This window comes from Patagioenas fasciata, chromosome 2, assembly GCF_037038585.1.
Source record: "Patagioenas fasciata isolate bPatFas1 chromosome 2, bPatFas1.hap1, whole genome shotgun sequence".
Lineage (NCBI taxonomy): Eukaryota > Metazoa > Chordata > Aves > Columbiformes > Columbidae > Patagioenas > Patagioenas fasciata.
The window spans coordinates 25,084,594-25,105,628 of NC_092521.1; the positions used below are offsets into that span (position 1 = coordinate 25,084,594).

The following is a 21,035-nucleotide window of genomic DNA, read 5'->3' on the forward strand; positions in this document are numbered from 1 at the left end:
CATACCTACGTGAAAACACTGAATCAGAAAAGCCAGTCCAGCATTTAAACATTTTTATGATTTTATCATAAATTTGGCTTTTTAGTTTAGAACAGCAGGAAGGAAAGATTTCAAATAAAACCACTAAAAACATTGTTTTCTAGTCACTGAATATAAATCTGGAATCACCATATGCATCCTATTGCTTCAAACCACTGCCTAAATCAAAGTAGATATGCTGTGAGAAATGCTTAAATTAAAGGTTTTGTCTTGTGTGTTAACATAGTTTTGTCTTGTACACTAACAAAGTGCATACTTTTCAGAGATATGGGACTAATACACTGCAGGATGGTGAAAATTTCTTTCATATTCCAGCCCTTAGGCAGGAAATTTCATTAACCCTATTTTTGGGTGCATAAGGAAGAAATGAACTTAGACTGAATTGTTCCCAGACAGAGCTTACTGTTTTATTATATATCTATGATGCTTGTCACAGAGGACCTCTCATTTATTACTGGATCCCCTATGTGCTGCAACAATGACAAGGTATTTTATAGTTCCATTAGTCATAAGGATATTTTAAATTAAAAACTATATGGTAGCAAGTCCCAGATGGGTTTTCGGCAAAGAAATTTTGTGGCTACAGCACAGTAGTAGATGTATCTCCAGAAACACCCACTTGCAGATCTCAGCTCCTCCGAAGTCGACAAACAGCATCAGACCAATACCAGAAGTGAAACAGTTCCCTAACCGGACCTGAAGATGAAGGGCTCATGGATGTGTAACTGCAATGGAGAGGTCTAGGAGGGACAAGAAGTCTTGAGCTGAGCAGGCAGTGTGGTAACATCATTCAACAGGACAAAAGCAAGAGCCACTGTGGTGTCCCAGGACTCTTTGAAGAACTGGTACCCAATAAAGAACGCCCTTGGGATAGGGTGGAAGTGGAAACATCGAACTCAGCACTAAGGAAAAACTGAAGGAGGCCCTGGAGCGTCTGTCCGTGTCCTGCCCAGCACTGGCCATACATGAAGGGATGCTTGCAGCTCCCCGGTTGGCTGACATCTATGAGCTCTCAGAGTTGAGGGCTCTAGAAGAAGGTGAAAAATACTCATTCCTCCTGCCTCCTCCTCCTCCCTGAGGGATGAGGATCTCCTGGGATATCATCAGCTTCATACATCACAGGACAACTGCTCCAGCACTGATAATGAGAACATAATGAGTTCTTCCTAGGGTGAGAGCCTATGGCAGAGGCCCTATGCTATCAAGTGTGCAGCTAACATTGCAAGGAACTAGCATGGGGCCCAACCATGAAAACCTCTATTTTCCCCTTTACATGAGAGAAATCTTAGTAAGTTTTCACTGACTATTAAAAATAATGAACAAATAGATCATGGCAATGGTGTTTAGCAAATATGAACTGAGGTAGCACAACTAAAAGGTCTTTTTGCATTAAACAAGGGCCATGACAAATTACTAGTCATAAATATTGTATTGCCATATGTCCAATCAGAAGGCACTAAAACTCTTTAAATTTAGAAAGTACACCATGAAATGTTTATAAATGTGTGTGCTATAAAACTCAAGAGGTGTCATGCTTTAGAAGCTGGAAAAGCTTGAGATCAAAACCTGAAGAGCAGTTTACTCTTTCCTTTTCAGATGTTTCAGCTCCCTCTTCTGCTTTCCCAGCCTTAACTAAACATGTGCTTGCTTTCCAGCACAGACTGATTTTCTTGGTAGTGGACAACCGTGCTTCAGCCTTTATTCCAAAACTTCCCCTCTTTCAAAAGCACTTAAATTTGGATGGCAGGCCCCTCTGGAAGTGCCTTAGATTTACTCAGGAGGTACGCCTGCAATTTAATGTCACGATCTCTGCAGGGCCAGCATGAAAGTCTGCAAACAGCATGTTTTCCAAGGATGGTGCCCTGCAGTAGAAGTACTTAATCTGTGGCAGCCCTCTGCTACAATAGCAACATAGTTTGAAACCAGAGAATCTAAGAAAAGCCATACCAGTTTTGAAGGTAGAAATCTTTCTGAAGTGCGAGCAGAAAAGGAGTGTTCACTGCAGTACTCATTGCTCTGTTTTCTTATAAGGGAGGAGGGTGATGCATGAACGAACTCTGCTTTGGGAGCTTGGGATGCACATGCAGCCCCACTGCAACCTGCCCACAGAGGACAGAGCTCCAACACCACCATGCTTTGCAGCTGGCTGATGCAGACTCAGTACTGTCTGTTCAGTAAGGAATTTGCAAATAATAATAATTAAAAAAAAGGGAACAGAAAAGGCTTGGAGGGAAAGCACAACTCTCTGCAGTATAAAGAACGTCTGTTCCACAACTTCAAAATCACCATGTGGTTTGTTTGTTCGTAAAGCAAAAATTGGTTTTAAGAAGAGAACTATTCCCTCTTCTGGAAAACGGAGCTTCAAGCTGAAGTGAATTATTTAGAACAGGTCTGTAAACTCATTGAATGAAAACCAAGCGACGCCTTGTCTTTAGCAGTGAAAGAAGACCTCACTAATGCTATTCCCTGGCAGAAACCTCAACATGAGTGTCTGAGAGGGAATTACTCTTCATTTCTGTGAAACAACACATATTGCAACATCAGGAAATTCTGAATCAGAAGAAGGTGGTGTAATCCCATTTGGGGTTACAGACTCCAATCACAAAGCATCTTTATCAACTCCAGATCATGACACCAAAACAAGATCAAGGTTCAAGTGGATTGAGAAAGTCAGATAATTTTACGGATGAACTTTTACTTAAATTTACTCAAGCCGATGCCAAGAGCAATTACATAAATACAACCAATGTACTTTTATGTGAAAGTTTCTTCAGAACAGTTGTTTTTTTAAACTATCATTTTGTAGCAGCTGCTACAATGTAAGTTTCAGTGATCCTGCTGATAGCTAGCCGTAGACATTCTTAAAATAAGACACAGTCGTAAAATAACAAAACCCTATGTTTATCTTGGTCTTTAAGTAGATATGTGTGTCTGGACAATAAATGGAAATATTTCTAAAATTAATTCTATGCCAATATATTATTTAAGATAATACTCTAAACCAATAATATTACAATTCTCTGTATAGGTGGGCTACTAACAAAGGCAGTTAAAGCTATAAAGGACATATGATTATTGCATTTTCCACATTGCTCTCAAATCTGTTACGTGGTTCTCGGCTCTAAATCTACACACAGGTTAATCACTTACATTTGCCCAAAACATCCCTATAGAAATGTCAGCACATGCCAACAGACTATAAGCACTGCAAAGCGATGTGAGTCTATGTAAGTACAAGTATTTGTTTTAAATATACAGAGAAACCACAAGCAACTGTATGGGACAGTACAAATACAGCAATATGCATTTGCCAAAGTGACAAAAAATAAATTTAGGATAATACAGCTTGCATGCAACATGACAACGGAAGATTTGGCTTTCCTGCAGTGACACAGCTAAGAAATGCAGCTCTAGACACAGTCCTGAGACAATACAACAGAAAGAAAACTGCAAGAAACGTTTCTAATAGAAGATGAGTTATTCTGTTTCCTTCTGCACCAGTATTATGATCTCTATTGGATGCCTTTAAGTTATGTCCAGCATTTCAATCAAGCATATGGAAATATTTTGAAATTTATATTTAATATATTTATATAAGTATTTATTTTGTATTTTAAACCCAGGAAGATTAGGCAGAGGAACCACCCATTCACATACATTTGCATATGTCACGGAGTTATCCTTTTCTAAGCAGATGTTTTTTGTCACTAAAAATAATCTCCCATTCCATACATAGTCACACATGCCTACTGCATTTGCCACACAGTAACTTCATAAAATGTAGATGAACTACCTTCTGCTTGGTTAGAGGGAATTTTAAGAAAAGTTTATTTCACTTTTAGTTAGTCTCTGCAATCTCACTTGCTCCCGTAGACATACAAGGTGAAGTCTTCTTTCTATGCAACATTAGAGATCATAGATAATAAACATTAGGAAAGAACTGTAAGTAACATTTTCAATCACAGGATCTAATGTAGAATAATGTTTGTATCAAATTGTGAAAATCAGCACGCAAAATTAATTCATGTCACTGAGGTAGGTGGTAATGGAAGAGCAATGACATCACCATTCATCTTTGCCCTTCATGGATGAAGATTTCACAGATGGAGGTTAGGGTTCAAAAAGTAGGACCTTTATTGATGGAATCTGGTTATTAGAATATTCTCTTAGAAAAGCTTAGTAATAACCTTCATTATCCAAACCACCCAAAAGCATTTTTTCTTGCATCTTCCTCCAGTAGACAGGGAGAATAAGTAGCACCTTAACATGCATGGAGAGGACAGAAAACTTAAACAAGGATCACATACACAGAGAACGGGATGATCAAGAACTATGCAGGATATTAGAATTGGATCAAACATCTTTAGCCAAGACATACTCAAACTCCAAGTGTCTGTATGCCAAAACTTCAAGCTAAAACAGTCAAGTGCTCTAGACTGTAACTGAAATTCTTTTCAACTGCTTATACACATTTTCAGCCAAATACTGCCACGAGTTAGTCATTTGCTCAGGCAACACAGGTCTACAGTGTTCCAGCCCGGTTCCCAATTACTTGGAAACTCATTAAATCCTTTCCTTTCAAATTTTTGTTGTTCTTTTTTTCTTTGGTTTGCTTCTAGGTAAGTTCATCTTAAGCTCCAGGTACCACAATAAAGTCTTACATTATTTGACTGCATGTTTTTTCTTCATGAATCCCCTTCCAGTGCATGGGATATCTGCACAAAGTTTACACATATGAACACCATATGAAGTTGATTTGTGTTTGGGTCAAAATTGCAGCAAAACAGAAGTCAGATAAGAATTAGGATCACTTATTCAATCCAATTAAAAAAATGCCTATAATTCCTCTCCTTCCCCAGATATTTATTGCTTCTTTTACTCACACGAACACTCTCTCACTTGACAAGATTCTATTTTTCTCTGTCTCAAGCAAAATTTCTGATGCTAACTAAACCATGACTGAAAACCTGTTAATCCTCAGACAGAAGAATCCAGCACCAAATTCAGGCCTGTGCAAGGAGTGCAAGGAGTACGTTTTGAGTAATCTACCCATTTGGATAGCAGGACAACTATGAACTTCCAGATGGCTTCACTTTATAAGGATCTAAAGATTTTCTTCACTGCACTGTGTTAACAGCATGAGAACAAGAGAAAAGAGAAAGGTAGCATATCATGTAGCTAACTAGTGGGCGCATAAAATAGCTGGCAGGACTAAATTTAAGCCCATCATGCTTAACTTGCCCACAAAACTATGATTAAATGAAATCTTCATATATACAGATTTGCAAATTCAGAGTAGTAAATCTGGCACGGCTGCTTTAGGATGTATTAGCATCATCCGCACAAGTGCTTGCCAATATGCTCTGGAAAATGGCAACACCAAGCAATGTGCTTTTCTACTGCTTACCCACACAGTAAAGTTGGCATGAGTGCTCACAGCAGCCTTCCTCTTTAAAGTAATTCCTAGTGTGCAGACTGTATTATCACTCTCATTTTTAGGAAAAAGTTCTGTCATTTTAATGGAATAAAACGTTGGTGTGTAATTAGGTTTTTTGTCCTGACCCATTCTCTTCCCTACTCCACCTCAAACCTTTCTCCCTTCAGCTCACACGGCAAAACGAATGACAAATAAATAATCATCAGCTCTTCCTTCTTCATACTGTGTGTCCAGGCAGAACCACATTCCTGTATACAAACTCACACTCTTCAAGTTTTAAAATATTCACAATACTTATTTATTTGTATCATGCAGTAGGATTCTATAAATTGGTCCCTGGGCTTTTCCATCAAGCCTTCTAAAATCTAAACCATCAGAACTTGTAATCCTACGTACAGCAGCAGTACACAGACTGCAGTAAACACATCACGCGCCATCTTCCTTTCTGGAATCCAGCCCAGCTCTTCCAACAGCAGGACAGAGACTCAAAGGAAACAGTTCAATAGTTCTTGCAGGGACACTGCATTTTGGATCTATACTACCGTTATTTCAAGCTCAGTATCTCAACATTCGGCAAAGACAAAAATGACGAAGTTGAGAGCACATCAGCAACACAGCACTATATGGCATGGGATTAGAATTATATTTACATGCAAGATTAGATATATACATATCATATATATGTATTTGAATATAAATTGCCCCGTATTTAAAAATGAGCTGTTCGTTACTACCGGCAAAAAAAAAAAATAAAATTGTCCAGTTATGTTTTAACACAGGTCTACTCTACTGTGTGTAATTCCATCAGCTTCAAAAGCCAAATTCAAGCATGGAGCCATATGAGAGATATTCAGTGTAATAACCACTTACTTGGTAAAACCTCTTCATGAACGTCTGCCCTGACCATTTCCCAAACATTTGTTTTGGGTTACAAATATCTGAAAAAAAGATTTGTGAGTTTCTGCACTTGCCTTTAAGAAAACACTAACTGCCTCCAGTTAAACTGCAATCGGATTAAATCATGCCCTAAATGTAAATGAGGAACATTACCACATTTCGTGGATTTTATTTTGTATATATAAGAATATTTCTTCAAATTAGGTTTTAGCTTTGGTGTCCAAATAATATGTCTTCACTGTACAGTTCCTTTTATTAGATTTCATGCACATTAGGAATGGTTCTCCAGTAATCAGTCTAGCTGTCTCAACTAATTTGTAGTCCTAAAGATACAGTGAAGTTCAGAAAGAAAAAAAATGATTAAAACAAAAACTGTCTTTTCTACTTAACACGCAATGTAGTAAGTCTTAACTTCCAGGGTTTCGATTAAACGATAGATCTGCACATGAAACAGAAGTGACTCACTTAGTCACACAAGAATCCAACCCTATTACTGCTAAAAAGCTGATTAACCTTCAAAGAGCCTCTGTGTCACAATATACAGTAAACTCTTTAAAGCTGAATCTCTACTTTGTAAAACTGATTGAAAATAAAGTGTCCTTGGAAAGTATTGCAGCCAAAACTTCCTGTTTGAAGTGAATCTCAAAACCACTGAGTAGTTAAATATCATGGGCTAATATAATTTATGACATATAGGACACTGAAGGAGAAAATTAGTCTGAAAATAAATTGCTACTGATAAGGGAAATGTAGTAAAGGTAATGAGACATAGAAACTATATGAGCATTCAAAAGATAACCAAGGATTGAAATGACTACCATTTTCTTATTAAATGTTGGATTTTAAGACTTAGTATTTCCATATTTAAGTTCCTCAGAATCTTTTATTTCCTCTTTCCTGAGCTGTGACATTTCAGAAATAATACCACTCTTCATAATACTGTATTTCAGAAATAAGGATTTTAATTTATATATTTCAGCCCATCTCTAGAGGTTTTGAGAGTAAAAATCATAACAATAACTACCTCTAAACAAAACCAGGTGTCACTGAAATATCACTTAGTCTTGCACAAAAATGATGATGTAGCTGGTATTTTTCTAGCTCAAAGATTAGCAAATAATTTCTAAAATACCCCTCTATGAAAGCTGAAACAGATGTGCAGAAACAATCATTTTTCTACATTTACCAAAGGAAGACTTTCCTTACACATATAGTAGATTATTTGTGTATAATAAAGGAATTATTTTACCAACTAGAGTATTTATATTCATATATTTTTCACTTTAGAGTTATACATGATTCCACATTACTACAGATCTAGCAACATTACCAAATGTTTTATCATAAAAATGTCTTTTATCAGATATCAAAATTAATCTCAGATAAAATAAACACTAATGCCTAGTGCTACTTCTTTCATTGAAGCATTTATAAAAACTGTCCTACTTGTACATTGTGATACTATGCACTAATGACAAGAACCCTTTTCTGAAACAATAAAAATTGCAGATTTTTCTCCAAAAAACTACAGAACTATTGTTTCTTCTTGAGAATACTAGAGGACCCCTTAAGTCAGACCTATGCCTTGCTAGCACTGCCTTAGAACATTCTGGTGACCTAAAATGTCCTGAAAACCATCCTGAGTAGCCAGCTCTGAACTGTCCTAATGAAAACAGTCTTCATTTTACAAATCCCCCAAGAAGACTGCTGATGGAAGCAAGTCCAAACAACACCTATGTCCCAGTGCCAGACACCAAGCATCAGAGAATACTTAAGGAGAAGGGACTTTTGGGTGCTCCTTGACTTCCACACCCTGCTCAGAGCAGGGTCAACTTAGATTTGATTGTTCGGAGTTTCGTCCAGTGGGGTTCTGAAAATTTCCAAAGATGGAGATGCCACAACCTCTTTAGACAAACTGTTTCAATGTTTGCTCTCAGGAAATTATTTTAACTGATATCTATTATAAGACAAGCTTTCTTAAAATGTGTGGCCTAGCGGGCCCTTACTGCAACATTCAAAAGACAAACTGGATTTTGAATGCTGTTAGCTCACAAGCATGTCTCATAGTTCTACATTTCCAGAAGCTTTTACTTAACTCATCGCTGCCAGCTGAACACAAAGGAAATTAAGTTCTTGCCTTTTACCACACCATTGCCCCTCAACATTATACATACTAGAAAGAGTGCTGATCATGCAATCAGTTCTCCCAAAACTGTCTCATCATCCCACTTCTTTAGTCACAATGGTCTGTCAGAACTGGTGATGGCTCTTGTGCTCACTACTCTATAGTGGGAGGTGGCTCCATGCCCTTCTGCTGTGATGGAAAATGCTTTCTGCTCTCTAGCATTCAGTATTTTCACGGTCAATGACTCACAGGCCTGTGTTCACAGCTGCAACTCCAGCCTGTGATGGAGGCTCTTCTGATGCTGTTCTCTTACTCCACAAATCAACACGTAGGCTAGGCTCTTGCCATTTCTTCCTCTGCTGCTTAAAGGAATTCATTGTATAGTATGCTAAATCACTCAATGAGTCTTTCGTTTTTTATTTTACCCATTTTTTATTTCTATGGCTTATCCTACATTTCTGGCACCTGCACAAGTTTTCTCAGAATTTTGATTTGTCTCAGTTTTTTTAAAGATTCTTATTATTCCTTATCAATTTTTTTAATGCCTCAGGTTGCACCAGAAGAAGTTTAGATTGGATATTAGGAAGAAAATTCTTCATGGAAAGGGTTGTCAGGCATTGGAACAGGCTGCTCAGGGAAGTGATTGAATCACCCTCCCTGGAGGTGTTTTAAAAGGTGTTTAGACAAGGTTCTTAAGGCCATGGTTTAGTGCTAGAGTTAGGTTAGATTATGGTTGGACTCAATGATCCCAAGGGTCTCTTCCAACTGACACAATTCTGTGATTCTATGAACATTTTTATTTATCTTTCCTATACACATGCTGCTTCTCTCTTAAAATGCACAATAAACTTCTCAACACAGCGCTAACTTCAGGCATTTTCAGAAGCGCAGCAACGCACTGGGGTGGGGTACAAAATTACTACAAAGTGATGATGGAGACACCAGCAGATGCCGCACAGGGAACAGGCAGGAGGAACAAAGGTCTGTGGGCAGCTGCAGGGCTGCCATCTCCTTGGTGTCCCAGAGGCACAGTGGGATGGCTCACACAGCCAGAGGGCTGCAAACGATGGATGCGAGCTCTTTAGGAAGGACAGGCTGGGAGGGCAATGAGGGGGAGTTGCCCGTTCTATGAGAGAGCAGTGGGATCACCTAGAGCTCTGCTTGGGGCTGGATGATGAACAGTGGGAGTCTGGGGGTCAGGATTAGCAGGCAGACTGATGTGGGTGACACTGTGGTGTGTTTGCTACAGATAGTCCAAAGAGGAAGAAGTAGATGAAGCCTTTTTCAGACAAGCACAAGAAGCCCCACGTTTGCAGGCCCTGGTCCTCATGGCATACTTCAACCACTCCAAAACATGCTGGAGGGACAACATAACAATGCACAAGCAATCCAGGAGGTCTCTGGAAATGAGAACTGATGAGAACCTACTCACAGAGATGATCGAGAAACCCATGAGGGAGATGCTCTGCTGGACCTCATACTTACAAAAAAGGAAGAACTGACTGGGGATGTGAAGGTCTGCAGTGAACATAAGATGGTGGAGTTCAGGATCCTAAGAGGAAGGAGCAAGGCAAATGGCAGGATATCATCCCTGGATACCAGAAAAGTAGAGTTTAGCCTGTTCAAGGATCTGCTTGTAAGAATCCCATGAGAGACAGTTCTGGAGAGAAAAAGGGTCTGGAAGACCTGGATGATTTTCAAGGATCAGGCTGGGGCTGATCAGCTGGAAGGCAGCTTGGCAGAGAAGGAACTTGGGGTCATGGTAGATAACCAGTTGACCAGGAGCCACCAATGTGCCTGTGCCATAAAGAAGGCCTGGGTTGCATCAGGCAGAGTGTTGCCAGCAGGTCAAGGGATGTGATCCTTCCCCTCCACTCAGCCCTGGAGAGACACACCTGGGTGCTGTGTCCATCTCTAAGCTTCCCAGAACAAGAGAGACATGAGGATACTGTCCAGCCAAAGGCCACAGAGATGATGAAAGGACTGGAGTGCCTGACAGAGCTGGGACTGGAAAAGGCTTGAGGGCTCTCATTGATGTGTATAAATACTTGGTGGGGGATGTAAAGAAGATGGAGCCAGATTCTTCTCAGTAGTGCCCACTGATAAAACAAAGGGCAACAGGCACAAAATGAAATGGAAGAAATTCAATTTAAAAATAAGAAGAAAAACTTTTTTACTGCAAGGGTTATAGAACACTGGAACTGCTACCCAGAAGAGGCTTGAAGGTCTCCATCCTTGGAGATATTCCAGACCTAAGCCCTATACAACCCACTCTAGTTGACCTGGCTTTGAGCACAGGGTTGGACTACATGATCTCCAGACATCTCTTTTTGTAATTCTGACACTGATTCCAAAATGAATAATTAATATTTTCTTCTGGCTCTAGAAATAAACCACATTTCTTTTAGCTCTGAAAATTTCTATTAGAGACACAAAAATCAGAATGCAGCATGGAAATAAATTCTACCAAACCCAAGTATGTCCTTCAAGATCCAGGCAGCTAAAGTACAACTGTAATCTTCATTATAGTATTTTACTGGCAGAAGACAAAAGACCTATTTTCTACGTAGGGCAGTCAAAATCAAGGTAAAAAGTAAAGTCATATGAAATCCATTTTATGGAATAATTTGCAATTATTGTTTAATAGCTTTATGAACTGGTGAAAGAACCCACAGAAACAGGACGTTACTTAGCTTGTAACATGAAAAAAGTCTTCATCTTACAGTGACCCTAAAATAATTGCTTTACATATTGTATGAGATGTCTTCAAAGTTCCAACATAATTTTCAGATTACAAGTCTTCTTTCACCAATTATAGTCCCTTCAGTTTCCTTTAGTTTCTGATAATTAAAACAGCACTTCTATTGAGGTTTAAATGTAGACTTAAAGAATCATTAATTTCTCATTTCTAAACCCAAATTATCTAACTATATTGTATCAACCCCTTTATCAGTAAAATGGGACTAAACAACTGCTTATTACGGAGGGATACAGTGAAGATTAACATTTATTCCTGTATTTATGACAGCATTCATGGAAAATACTAAGACATGGAGACTCAAAGTACCTGTCTTGGGTTGAAATTACTGGAGCTGTATCTCCGTACACAAACAAAAACTCATTCCACAACTTCTAGTACCTGTCCACAGTTCCACAGAAACTGAAGAGTTATATTCAGAGAGAAACACAGCTAAGTACTTGCAAGTAACACTGAGAAATTTCCCTACTGAATTCCCACTAGTGTATCTCAAAACCCCAGAGTTTTGATAGCTCACCCTTCATGTTTATCTGTCCTTAACTTCTTTGTTTATGTACTATTGTGAAACGCAAAGTGCATTTGACACAAGTTCACCAAGATGGAGAAGAGGTTGCTTTAACAAACTCAAACAATTTCTGTAAAAGACCAGATGAGACAACTGCTGTCAGGATGATTCAGAGGGTGGAATAGCTGCTCAAAGTCAGGAGAGATTCAGTTTATTGAAACCGGTAACGCAAGCGCTCTGGAATGCATTTGGAGTGCAAGGGACTTCAGAAAACCTGGTGTGAAGCACAGCTGTGGCAAAACAGGAAAAAACAGTGGCAACAGGGACTTTGAGATGTTTGGCATAGCACAGGGCTGGAAAGCAGTTCAAGTGCATGAGTCGTCTGGGCACTGTACGGCTACTGCATGTTGCCATCTTTTAATATGTGCACACACCAGGCAGAAACCAGTGCTTGCCCTGGACACAACAGAGAGCAGATGGATAACTCATAGCTCTGGACAAATCCTGGAGAAAAGTGAAAAACAAGTTAACTGCAGTAACAGAAAAGGAGATATAGAAGTCCCTCACCCTGCCTATTCCTCAAATCATGGTGTGACTACCGCAGGTGAGAATACCAGAAAATGGAAGTAATCTCATTTGGAACTGGTCCAGCTTGTGTGAAACATCTGAGTATTACTTGCAAGTGACACACAGAGTGATTATAGGACTCATCCTAAAAGTGGGAGAGGTGTCCTCATGGCTGCACTCTGGAATCAAGTCGAGCTGTGCTTTGCATATTGTTTTCCATCTCCCCCCTATCAAGCACCTCAGGAGTGGCTGCAGATTGGCATCATCTCTGACATTTTCACAGGCAAAAATTTCTTCATGTCCTCCATAGCATGGGAAACTTTTTGAGCTTGTGAAAATGTTCACATCAAATATTTTTTTTCCTGTGTCCAGCTGCAGATAGGAAATGGGAAAGAAAAAACACCAGAAACATCAGCTATGTCCAGGTTATACAGAGAAGTTTGTGTGATGTGGGTTTCTGTCTACATGGACTTAACATCAAATTTATGTCCCTAGGCCACGCAAAAATCTGTCAGTGCTAACTAATTCTCCCTGTCACTTCACCTTATATTTGAATCCCTGACCTTCATATGAAAGGTTTTGTGTCTCATTGCCAATGCCGTCTCCCTCTAGTTTCTCTTCCTATGGCTGCAAGTTGAAATAACCTATTTACTTAACTATCTCTGCACCCCACAACCTCACACATGACAAAGGAAAGTAGGCTCACAGAAATTCTGACATCTATATAGCACTGGCTAACCAGCTGGCAAGCACCACTTACTGCTATTACACATCAGTCTTCAATCACCTCCAAAATATGCATTGAAAACACCCTCTATTAATTCAGCCTCCATAACCCTGACACTGAATGTAATAAGGGTTGTTGGGTTTTTTAATGAAACCTTGTGTTATACTAAAATTATTAGTGCTGTTCTATTTGTACTTCATTTCATATCTGTTTGTGTTGAAATGAATTTAATTTCTCCTTGAGGCACTGTTCTCAAAGGCTCCTATTTTATTAGTTTTCATGCCTTTAACTTTCAAAATTAAACACAATGGTTATCACAGTAGTACTCAAAACTGATTATATGTCCCGGGCTAATAAGCTTGAAAGGCATGTTTAGTTAACATTCTATCAGGGCTGTACCTGCTTAAATATGTTAATAGTTGAAACTTAAAATAAACTTATTCTAGCCTTTAAATAATCCTCCAACAAGAGTGCACATAGAGAATTAGGGGCATGAAGAACAAAATTCTCCTAATGCATCCACTCAGAAGTAACTACATGAAGAATCTGGTTCATATGTTTATAATTTGAGAGCATTCAGCAATTTTTATTCCCACATTAGTGGATTTAATAACACAACAATTTCAGAAAAACTGATAGGAATCTGTAGTTCTCTCTAAGCTCTTCTCCTCCCACCAATGTCATATAAAATGTATTACCAACTTTCCAAGCCATTCTTGGATGCTTCATTCCTGTTGAAAGAATAAAAATGCTTGAAAGTTGGCCAGCATTTATATCCACCACGTTCTTCTCAAGAAACTGAAGGCTTTATGCAGACAGTTCCCTTTTCATCCACATATGGCAGGGACAGACTGAAGGGAATGCACATCACAAGGTGGTAACATTGGAGGACATTGTAATTGTGGCTTTGAAAAATACCAATTGCAAAATTAGGTCAGGGTGAGCAGGAAACTTGAACATTTATTAAGCTGGTCTTCCTGAACAACAGTAAGAAAAAGTGTTTACCTGGATTTTGCATGTTACAAATGAAAGAAAATGCAAATTAACTAATTCTATTACTAAGAGCAACAAAAGGCAAAACCACTCTGCCAGAGGGTTGTTACTCTTATCATACTGAAAACCCTCAGCTTGGCAGGATAAAATTTACTTGAACAACAGGTGTCAAAGACACTCTGCTGCAAAGAACAGGTCCTCTGCAATGCATATATCCCCAAACCACATGAGCTGCATACTCATTTTCTGGAACCACCTACATTCACATACCCCAGAGTGCGGTTACAGACCCCACTCTTGTAACTAACTTTTACTCTTGTCAGCTGTGGGAAATCCAATACGAACTCTTCTACCATAATTACACCATTATAATTGTAACTGAGTCACACATAAGGCAAAAAGACATGGAACTGAAATATTTCTAGGACTCTGCTTACAAACTTTGCAGTCTAACAAGTAGCCTTACAGTTACTTTCTACTCCACGACTGTGCAATTCTACTTTCTCCAGTAAACATGCTTTTCCAAAAAAAACAGCTAGCCAATGTTTTGCTTCTTTAAAAAGACATGAAGGAAGTTAGTGAAAACAGTAAAGAAGTCAAATGAGATAAAAAGAAAGCTGCAGATGAAAAGTTTCTGCAGTTCTGTAGAAAGTGCTAACTCTAGTTCAGATATATCTTTGGAATTGCTCATGATCTGTTGCCAGTATTTTCAAATCAGCATAGGTTGGATACAAATAAACTGCTGCCTGGGAACAGGTATGGTGGTGGTGTTGTAATGTGTCATTTGCTTTGAGCATGTCACCAGTGAAAACATAACTGAGTACCAGAAATTCAGAAAACATACACAAACGCATACAAGAAGTGTGCTAGATTGCCACAACAGTGATCTGTGCCTACTGAGCTACACCAGATAACTTGCACTAAGGACGCAATCTCTCCAAATTACCCCCAAAACCCACCATGAAACAAAACCAAGTCTGAAAACCATGCTATAAATGTATTGCGGAAAAGCTTTTAAGTGGTTATGAGAGACATGAGTTTCCTCTGGGAAGGAGGATAAAGTACAATAAAAACTCAAGGTATATTGAGCAGACTGCACTGGCAAAGGATGGGTGTTAAACAGGGGCTTTATGTAATAATAAAAATTGTGGTAGATGGGCCAATGATTTTCCATCACAGGGCTGATCTGGCTTCCGCATATACCACCTTCATTGTAGTTGCCTTAACAGCAGCTGGAGACCTTCTTTTGCTTGCTCCTCTGACCATCTTGATCAGCAGTTGCACCCATATGTCCACATTGGTTTCCATGAGCAAGAAAAGCTTCAGTATCAGGTTGAAACCAAAATCTTCCTCCCACTCTCCCCACTCTCATTTTTTAAACTTCAGGGTGGAATCTGGAGCTCAGCACACCTGTCAGGGTTTCCTTCAGAGATATGAGGGATCAGACACTTCCAGTGGGTCACTGTGGCTACCAGGTGAATCAAAAGAAAGAGCATTTCTCTCCTCAACACGTTCTCCCCCTCTCCCACTGCCTAACCAAGGCTGGATCAGAGCAACTTTATTTGAAAGACAGGAAAATGAATACTCATAGCAAGGACGGAGGGGAGAGCGCAACTTCCATTTGGCAACCAGGGACAGTGAAAATGAGACATGCAGGCATTTTATCACATTCCTGGAAAGCTACTTCATAATCTGATTTCATTATTTTCTCCTGCCTCTCCAATATTCAACCCCGATTTCTTCTCAATTAATTCAGCCTCTAGAGCCTATTTATTGACAGCTTGACCACCATGGAAGAAACAGAGAAGAAAACCAGAAAACACTTCATAAAGCACCATTCATCTCCAAAATTTCATAACGGGCCATCTATCTTCAGATATGATGTGTGTACTCAGTCTAACCAGAACATGTAACATTTCAAGTACCCTTAAATGTCCCACAAGTTATTACATTTTTAGCTTTCAGAATCTGATCTCAGATCATCAAAGACTTAAATCAAGAACAGTTTATACATAAAATGAGATGCACATGTTTTCCAATATGAGAAAGTGCAGGCACATACAAAATACAATAGAGTGTTACAAGATTAAAGTTCATTTAGCATGACATTTGTAGCAAATTCCTTTTCTGAAGTAACGTTGCAGAACCCAGAATCATAGTAAAACCAGAGAAGTACATTTTCTTATACTTGAGGGGAAATACTGATGGTGAGATTATCTAGGCCAGTAATAACAATGTGCTAAAGTAAAACAAAGAATGTGCCCTCAATGCTTCTGCATTTTGTTTTTGCAAAGTGTTTGGCTTCTCCCTAAATACAGGAACTTATACACTATTTTTCATAAGCCCACAACTTACTAGAAATTAAATCATATTTCTTGACTCCAGACTACTATTATATATTTTTAAAAGCATTTTCTTCATGCCAATCAGCCATAGCAAGAAAACTGCTTTTCCAAGGTTCTCAATAGAAGGGAAATTACTAAGTATGTTGTTATCACATTTAGAATATTTAACTGGCACCATATGACCAGTGGTTGAAATTCTGGTGAACATATACCTGGGTTTTGTTTAGATGCAGGAGACAAAAGATCTTCTGAACAAAAATGTTTTTAATCCAGATAACACATGATGTCAAAGGCATTCAAAGAAATTAATATGAGAGCTAAAAATGTTACTCCAAATTCTCCCTTCCACAGGATCTGCAAGGTTTGGACTGCATTCTGAGTTTGTGGTTTGTTTTTTTTTTTCCTCTAACTGAGCCTACAATCAGGGAATATTTTATTTCATGGAGTTTCCCAGAATCCATCACAACATCTGAATAACTTCCATGGTGTTTAGTGAAGTGTCCAGTATCCCTGTATCTTCCCTCCCCCTGCCTATCACAGTGGGAAATCACTTGTTGATTAAAAAGCACTGTTTGCATACATGGCACTGATTTTAGGCAATGTGAAAGATGTGTACTTTACATCTGCAGAGGACAATGACTGGATTTGATGCAGTATGTAGTCTCACTGATTCCCAAGAAAGCTGTTCCCTGTATATACAGACCATACGCCCATTTCTCTCAAAATGAAGATGCCTACTATAATAGACTGCAAGATTTTGCCAAAGAAGCACGAATCTCTACAGTGAATGTCTCCAAGAAATATTCTACGGGCAGCAGTTATTGAACAGGTAACATGGTCTGATTTTTTTATTTTCTGCAAGGGCCCCATTTTGTGAATTAGGTTGCATTTTTTTTAAAATGTTTGTATGTATTTACTGAAAATATTACAGCTTTCAGTGTCAAGGGCTGTGGCAGCACATCCTTTATAAATGAAAGTACTAGTTAGATTTCTTAGTTGGAACATGTTAACCATAAGCACAAAGAATCCATGATGTGTGCCTGGTGGTTTGGTCTGAAGTTTCTCCTCTCCCAGTGCTGGCTGGAAGGACTCTGCTCATTTGGTATGTGGAACAACTGAGCACTGGCCACGCATCTAAATTGTGTAATAGATGGCACATTAAATAACATCTCAAACACCAAAACAAGAAAATGTAAATTCCAACAGATTAAAAAAATAAACAAATAGAAGCAAAAAGGAAGCAGCAGACAGTGCAAACAGATTAAATAATTAAAATATGAGTGAAAGATGTACTATAACCTAAAACATTTTTCTCCGGACTAGCATGGCTGAGGGTGGGAGTTCCTTAATTTTTATTGAAGGGAATGTATAAGACAACTAACAAACTGCACTTGGGATATCAGAGCAAGTAATAACATTCATATCAACAAAGTGGGAAAGCAGAGAAGGACACAACTTTTTTTCTCATGGCTTTTATAGAAGGGAATCATAAGAAAACTCTGACCCTGTGTAAAGGCCTTTGAAGCTGGATATAAGCCTTCTCTGCAGCAGCCAAGAAACAATTTGTTGCATCTTGTCTAAACACTTAGAGCTAATGCAGTTTAAATGCAGTTTTGATTAGTCTGGCTGCATCCATCTGAACCAAGCAATGTTTATAGTATTCATTATTTTTGGGGTTTATATAACATGCTCTATGCATTAATTTTCCACGTAAATAGCCAGCAATTAGGACCAATGTCCAGCAAATGCCCCCAAATTTCCAGTATCCTCATGATGTAACACTTCTTAGACAGCAGATAGTCAATTCATCTCTCTTCTCCATGAGACACTTACTTGTAAATACAGCTAGATCCCACTTTATCTCAAAGTTGAACAAATTGTCTTTGAAGAATTTCTTTGTAGCTTTCATATAAGTCAACAAAATGCATCTAGTTTGGACAAGTCACTGTTAACACTGCCCCAAAATGCAAAACATTTTGCCTTGTGAGTTGGATTTCACTACATCATGAAGCATCCGAAGGAGCCCTAAAAACAGGTCAACAAAATATATATTGGGAGAAGATGGATTACTTCAGAAGGTGCAAGACATCACCTCCAGAAAGCTGCTCAAAGAGTCCTGGCTAGTTTCAATTTCCATCAAAACACAAGAGATCAAAGCACTGGATGAGTAAAGAGGCAAACATAGCAACTACACATTGTGAATACCAAAGCAGCATCAAAGATGTACAAGGCTGCAAGTGCAAGGCCGGCAAAAGTTCAGCCAGTTCCAGAAGTGTCTTATAAGGAGAACTGCAATGGACTCTTCTCCCAACAGCTGGGTAATCTCTGTCACTGATACCTTTGGTACATTCACTATCACCATGGATGGGCTATTATCAAAGAAAGATCATCATCCTTTTGCAGGCTGCACATACATATGTTTTAGAAGTTCCTTTGTTTTTCCTTAGTGCTTTTCTCCCAAACTTTCCAGGTCATGGAAACAATCCCATATTAAATAAATGAAAACCTCCATCACTAGTTCTGACATGTTTCTGTCATGTTTGCTGACAACATAAGCTTAAAACCATTAGGAGTGAGGAAAAAAGGAAGTTCAGCTTTGAGCACACGCAACAGTTTGCAACTACAAGCCTGGAGATTCAGATATGAAAGCCCAGGGTCCTATAGTCCTTTCTCCTCTTTGGGTTGGGCATCTCTCAAGGGCACTCCAGTGAGAAGACATTTGAGCATACATGGGAATTTGGTTTGCTTTTTTAAGTAGAAGTTTGTTTAATAAGATAGTGGAACTAATAAACACAGATTAAGAACTAGGGGCAGAAAAGACACAATATAACAGCAAACTTTTCTCCCTGTCAGTATTTTGCAGTATTTGAAACATTTAAAACATTAACTGAGGAAACTTGAGGAGTTAAGTGATTGGCCATTCTGTAGACAGCTAAACATCTCTCTCAGGAAGCTTTTTATAATATTCCATCTAAATATCCCCTGCTTAGTTTATCTCAAGCAGTTATTCACGCTATGTGCAGACATTTGTCCTCCTCTCCCACTGACCCATTCACTTCAGAAATACATAATCATTCTACAGTCATTCTCGCCTGTAGTTCCCCATACTGTGCCCACATTTCATGTTCTTTCCAATGAATTCTTTTAAAGTAATCAATATTATTGCTTTGAAGGACAGAAAACTGAAAGCTAAAGATGGACTTCCAGATGAAGTACAAGATACCAAAATTGCAACAAATCCTTGCAACTTCATTATGCGGCGGTGTGTCAGCTCCAGGAAATTCTATTTCAGAAAACCTCTATATTAACTTGGGAAAAAAAGTGATTTAAAGGAATTACCTGTTCTTGAAAATATTAGTCATAGAAAGGAAAGGAAAAATATTACATATAGAGAGTTTAAATCTAGATGCAGCCGTAAAGAATAAAAGATATGAAGGAGAGAGTTTGGGAGAGGAAGAGGTCAACTGGCAGACACTTCCAGGACCTACATGAGCCTGCAAGAAATGCTGGCTATGAGAACAGGCTTAGGTTCCAGAAGAGCTGATTAGTTGAAGAAACTCTCAAATTTATTATCTACCATTTCTCACTTCTCTCGCTGTGTCAGGATTTAAAAAAACTTGGGTCTCCTCTCACTGTCCTCTGAAGTCATTCTTGCTTTAATTCCCTGTGCACATACCATGATTCACACCGCTGCCCATCCTTTTTCATTACCTCCCCTTTGTAACCTCCTTTTCCCTGACATTCCTAATTCCTCAGTTAAACATGACAGAGTAAAAGGATTTCTCTTTCTACTGCCCAACCATGTCACTCCCCCTGCCTCAAAATCCTCTTAGTGTGTTTAATCCCTCAGCTTCCCCCACTTCTGTCAAACCGCTTTCTGTACTGCTAGAACTGTTATTTCAAAATCTGTACTTCCAAACTTTTTACAATGCAGCATTTAAATTGCTCCCTATGTGTCATCCATTTAATTCTTCTCTCGTGTCTATTTTCAACTGTAAAATCTTTGTTACTCTGTTTAAATGTCCTGAAATCCTGGGCTACTATGAACACAACTACAGCTATCTGCACATAGCAAAATTAGGAGGGCAATCATATTATTTGTTCTAGATGAGAACATCACACAATCTCGCTTTTCTTACCATCAGATCATAAGTTTAGTAGGAACCAAATATTCCAACAGAAGATAACTGTGTGCAGATAACTGTGTGTGGACTGCACGGTTTGGATCCCTGACCCCAGAATTTTCAGTGCCTGTGAAATTCCACCCTTCTACCAGTGCAGAAGGCAGCTTTTCAGCAAGACAGACTACAACCAAAGCAATTAATCCATTTCATTCATGCCTCTAGAAGATCTACTCAATTTCGGACTATCAGTCCTTATTGCAAGATGCTCAGTGACCTGAACCTGAGAAGGGGCACAGATGACTGAAAGCCACAGGCAGTGCAATATTCAGCGTGATGGAATTTACATGACACTGGCCAAAATACAGCTAATTTTTGTCCCCTTTAATAAGACTGAAAGTTGCCCAAGTTAACAGAACCACTTTCAGAAGAAAAACATTTTCTCCAAGCAAAAGAGATTAAGTGCCTGACCCAGTGAATGTAAAGCAGTTTTGCTCCCACACTTGATTTTAAAGTAGCAA

The 21,035-nt window shown here is 38.8% G+C and overlaps 1 protein-coding gene across 1 annotated transcript in view; it reads right to left on the reverse strand.

The window, feature by feature from the left end:
* The window catches only part of CPQ (carboxypeptidase Q), a 159,277-nt gene that overhangs the window by 59,711 nt on the left and 78,531 nt on the right, over positions 1 to 21,035 (reverse strand). The gene's annotated exons all lie outside the window — the stretch shown is intronic.